Below are 6000 nucleotides of genomic sequence, written 5' to 3'. Positions count from 1 at the left end.
ATGGATGGAGGAAATCATTGCAAGGTTTTTGATCCAGGTAGGGACTATGTGATGCAGGGGGTGGGGCAACCCACTTGAGGTTTGGTAGTCGTGTACATATGGTAGGCTTTTTGTGGCTTGCTCACAGTTTAGGATAGTGTTTTCCAGTTTTTGCAGTTGGTAGGAGAATAAATATGCTTTTTGGTTGAACATGAATGTTCAACAAGGGGGTTGGGCAATAATGGTGCAGCCAAAGTGTGTCAACCCTAGCAGAGGCCACAGGTAGTGATGTGTATGCTTGTAGATGCATGGCAAAGGGCTAGAGCAGATGAGAAGAGCCTAGGCAGATAAGGGACAACAGAGATGTATGATTTATGTGGTTTTTTAGACCATATGGGCTCCAAATAGGTCCTGACAAGGTGGCAAGTGAAGAATGTATGAGGTGATGGTTCTTGGCTTGAAAATGTAGAGCTTGAAGTTTTGAAGGAGCAGGTCTAGACAGCTTGTCAAACGGATCCACAATGTGCAAGATATGGGGCTTTGACGTTTATAAGTGATTGCAAATCCGAGACGGATAGGCCAAGTGATGCCAGGTAGTCCGAGCCAGATTGGAGCTATGGATGTATAGTGCTCAATTTATGGAGCCTGTTGGTCTTTTCAAATCGACAATCTGAGTCATGGATGTCAAGATATTAGCACTCGAAGTTTTGTCAGGGGCCAGGTTTGTACCGAGTTGGCCGTCTTGGGAGATATGACATCTGATGATTTTGGAGCTTTGTGAGGGATTGTATGCATTCTATGTTGTGTATGGAGTTGGTAGAAAGTGATGGTATGTCAAACAAAGTTCTGGTCATCAAGTTACTGTGAGTTGAAGTTTTTGCCAATGGACTCCGTTTGCCAAACTTTTGAAAAAATTGTCATTTTTCCCTAAAACTGGTCCGATTGGACTTTTCGCAACATTTTCATAATTGTACCCCAGCTTCACCATATGTTGCCCTTGACTTGTTGATCACCCCCATATTTTCCTTTTTTCATTCCGCCACCATCTCACCTGCTTTTTCTATTTTCTTTTTTTCTTCAAAAATTTACATATCAATGCTTGAAACAATTAGGAGTTAATTGGCCAAATATGTGCGCCAATGTTTATAAGTATGTTACTAACTATGCTACATGCAGATCTTTGGAAAATTTGTTATTTTTGAAAAATTTTCCACCATCCTGAACATGCGTACAATGCGTCTGGTATTGCATGGTTTGTTTACAAAATATAAGACGGCTTGATGATCAGTGAAAAACACAAACCGGTTGGCAAGGAGATAATGCCAGAATTTCCTAATACCATATATCATCCCTAGCCCTTCTCTCTCATTGGTTGTGTAGTTCCTTTCAGCATTGTTAAGCTATCTACTGGCATAATAGACTGGGAAACCAAGATGCATCCTATAGCAAGTGTTGAAGCATCAATATGAACATGAAAGATCTTTTCCCAATCTGGTGCTTTTAATATGGGAGCAGATATTAGTGCTTTCTTCAACTTTTGAAATGACTCCCCATACTCCTCCATCCATTAAAAGACTACTATAAGTCTATACAGAGGTTGAATAACTGCATACATGTGGATGAACCTCCTGTAATAACCACAGCGTCCCATAAAGCATTATACCTGCTTTGTGTTGTTCTGTCTACGCATTCCTAAAATCACTTTTATCTTATCCATATCCACAGATATGCCGCTTTCTGAGACAATATGTCCCAGGATCTGGCCTTGTCTAACCATGAATACGCACTTTTCTAGGTTGTAGATCCTATACGTCCTGCACTTCTCAAATACTTTTTTGAGGTGTTCTGTATGTGTACACATAGATCATCCATAAATATTTCCAAGAATATCCTCAAGTATTCTTTAAAGGCATGTGCCATTAATCTGTAGAATGTTGTTGAGGCATTAGTCAATCCAAAGGGCATGACTCTATACGCATATATTCCCCATTCTGTGGCAAATTCCATCTTATATTGATATTTAGGAGCGATTGCAAGCTGGTTGTAGCGAGAGAATCCATCTATAAAGGAATATGCCCGCTCTCGTTCTAAAACATGGTCAGTAATATGTAAGGGATAATTGTCCCTTATTGTGGTGGCATTAACCTTCTTTAGATTGACACACACTCAAAGTTTACCATTCTTCTTGGGCACTACCACAATTGGAGGTACCCAGTCGTTGTGTTCTATCTCATAGATGAACTCAACTTCCTTCAATTTATCAATATATTCCGTGCTTAGCTTATGTAATATTATACGTGTACGGTCTCTGTTGGCTAGGCTTTGCATCAAGTTTTAATGAGATTGTGTGTTGTTATATTGTCAGATCTACTCCTTTTAGGTCTTTATATGACCAATCAAACACGTCCTTGTACTCCATGAGAAGACTTATGAGCTTCGTTTCTTCTTTCGGACTCAGATCAGTTGCTATATAGATTGGCCTTGGCTCTTGCCAAGTCTATCTTCTTTGCATCCTCTTGCCCGTCATAAGACTCCTTGTCCTTTTTTCTCTCATATGGGTTGTGTCACCACTACCTTTATGTCTTGTATCATTAATTTTTTGTAGTGGGAAGGTACGCTCATTTTGTCGTCATTTTTCTCACCCTCTTCTTCACCACTCTCTATTTTTGTAGTCCACACTTCCTTCAAAGTTTTCTTAAGCTCTTGGTATTTCTTCTTTCTCTCAACCTGGGTCCATTTAATTTCTCCAAACTTGTCTAGTCTTAGTTCTTTTGTGTTTTTGGGTTTTGTTTCATTTGCAGACTTTTAAATTTGTTTCTCTTGAGCTCTAGAGAACCACCCTGAAACTTGGTCTTAAACACAATCTTCAACTTTTGCAAACATCAGCAAATTGTGTTTTGCCTCTTATTCTAGGCATCAAGTTCTCTCTAGCCATGTGTTCAGCTCTCTTGCTCTTATAGCATTGTTGACGTCTAGGCTTTTGATTTGAAAAGTTGTAGAACTTGACATCCATTATAGTTTCCTCTTGTTCACTTGGGTTGTCAAAGCATTCTTTATCCGCATCCTTATCTCGCACAAGATGCTCTGGAGAGTCCTAAAACAACTCCTCTTCATCTACTTCCGCCGGTTTGTCTTTTTTGTGTTGTTCAGAGACTGGTTCCTCATCTTCCCCATTTACAACACTAACCATACAGAATGGAACCATGTCTTAGCCATCGTTTTTGAAAACTTTTTCGTGGGACCATCCAAAATAGCACACACATCTAGGGTTGCTAGAATATGTGTCCACTCTAAAGGCTCTAGAGTTTCCTTAGGGAAGGGTTCATGGATGTATTCCTTATCTTCAATCGCCCTTTCCAAAATACACTCTTCTTGTTTCAAGATTCCCCATTGAGAGGCCCCACACATCCATAGCTTACCTAACCAAGCTGGAAGTTGAGATCCTGTTAATGTAGCTGAATCAAGCTCCTCAACTGGGGTTCGATTCACATCTTTGTAACTATGGTCTTTAAGGTTTATGTGCATTGTGGTTTCCATGTGCCTGAGATATATATGATCATACTCCCAGTCTTGGACCATCTTCAATTGTTTCATGAATGGTTGTCCCAACATTATGTCGTGGTTGTTCTTCTTGCCAAAATCTACTATAGCAAAGGTATGCTCATACTCAATGCCGCAAGAAGTAACAATTACCTTTTTTAGAATCCCTAATCAGTTTCTCCATAAAACCTTTTGCTAATTGAAATTTTATCCTTGTGTCTCTCAAGGCAGTTTTTCCCCATTTCTTCCATATCTCTTTGCTTGCAATGGCTACACCCGCTCTACTGTCAAGAATTGCCATGGTGGTAATACCTTGAAACTCAACGAGAACTGTAGTATTGCCATCCTTGCCTTTCCTTAACTTGTTTAATGGTACTAATTGCATGTTTAGCTAAGGTTTTTCTAACTCTTTGATCCCTTCTTGTATCTGTGAATTCGGATCCTTTACACCAAACTTTTCTAAGAATTTTCCGATTGTCACCCACATGTTTGGTCGTATTCAAACTCAGGGGATTCACTCTATATACAAAATGGGACGCCACCTGTGAGCAGACAACTTTGATAAAACCCCTATATACAACTCATATTAGGAAATATGACCCCCCTTTCTACGCATATACGATAATCAATGAAGAAAACTATCATACCCCTATCTTACATATAAAATTTAGGTCTCACGTCATCTAACTAAGTAAAACTAGCAAAGGGTGTGTAGCATAGTAACTGGAAACGTACTAAGGAACCACTTTTATTGATAACTATATGTACCCTCAATGTATCTTAGTTTGACTTTCAAACTATGTGCCCAATCAGCCTCCACTCTAGCTACTCCTCCAATTCTGACCCATCTAAATTACTCAAAAAACATGGTTATAAAGTTTTGTTGGGTTCTATACAAACTCTTTATAGCTTTCATCCCTCAAAAAAATAAACTATAATCACAAAACAAGCAATTGATACAAAGCAATGTTAGTTCTTGCATGTATCTTTGTAGCTATTGACTCACAAGTTTGAGGCCAGACTCCTTTGGGAAGCCATGATTTTTAAACACAAAATCTTCCTCTCATTTTTCCCTTTTCTCACACACACCCCCCCCCCCCCCCCCAAAAAAAAAAAATGATACCCCCCTCCCTTATTTTTAAACTTGTGAGATAAATTATTGCGGGACCTACCCCTAAGTTATACGCTTATGTAACTTGTTTAAAAAACCCCTCCTGCACTTACGTGGTGTGGTAAGTTTTCCATGGTGAATCTCCCAAGCGAGAGAGACTACCCATTTACCCACTCCACACAGAGAGATACACACACACACACACCCAAATAACTTAGCTCAAAAGAGAATAATTTCTGATGTTTAGATACAATTGAGTTGGGCCAACACCAATGGGGCAACTAGCTCACACAATATAGGTAAAATATGCCAGATACAATCACAAATTGGAGTAGAAGCTTTGCTAATATGAGAAACTTACACAGCCAAAACAACAAAAAAAAAAAAGAGAAATTTGGCAAAATGGACAATGCCATCGTGTCCGGGGAACGGCCCAAAACCCCATTCTACAATGTCCAAGTGCTCAAATCCGACCTCGGATGAGCAGTTTATGGCCAAAACAAGCTCCAAAAACAGCAAAAATAGAGTTGCGGCTATTCTTCCTCTTCTCTCCATGTTTTTTCTGGTCTTCTCTCAGGTTTTTCAGTTCCCACACTTAGCTTTATTACTTGGGCACCCTTGGCCTTTTAGTTGACTTCAAACGGGCCCCAAACAGGCCAAAAAGTGGCCTCGCAGTGCATAGTTGTCACCCTACTACATCCATCCGCACACCTGGCACTCAACTTTTTCCAATAATGCATCCTGCAATCATGTGAAGTGGCCCCTTCTACTTAATTATCACAAGAAAACACCCACGTTGTGGCCATACTTATCCACGTGCAATTATTGGCCCCATTCGACCTCGTGACACCACTAGATGCCATCTGGCGCACCTGCTTACCTCACATCATCGGCCTACAAATAGATTCCTCGAGAAGTTTTACGTGACACCAACTCTTTGTTATTATAGAAAAAACATACTAGTATTGGTGACGATGAAAATCGATGCACTATGTACATGTTGTCCACATGTGGGTCCCACGTAACCACCTGGCTCTGGAAAATGGGCAATCCTTTATTCGATGCACCATGCATGTGTATGTACATATGTGCAATCACTTCTTCCAAAAAAATCCTGACATAATTTGCCCATCCCCTATCCTGCATGATCATTCATGATCAGCAGCAGCAAAAAGAGATATGAGACTCGCCGCGTCACAGGTCTCCTTATCCCTCACATACATTACTTGTTCTGCAGACATCTCATCTTGCTCCACCATCATTAACCTGGTATGATATAATTTAAGATGCAATCCATTTACCCTTGACTTATGTAGAATCCCATCCAGGTTAGCCAACTGATATGTACCATTTGGAAACCACTCCACTAC

Source organism: Adiantum capillus-veneris, chromosome 23 (assembly GCF_014529385.1).
Source record: "Adiantum capillus-veneris isolate H3 chromosome 23, ASM1452938v2, whole genome shotgun sequence".
In the NCBI taxonomy this organism is placed as follows: domain Eukaryota; kingdom Viridiplantae; phylum Streptophyta; class Polypodiopsida; order Polypodiales; family Pteridaceae; genus Adiantum; species Adiantum capillus-veneris.
Note: the sequence above shows the minus strand (reverse complement) of the source record.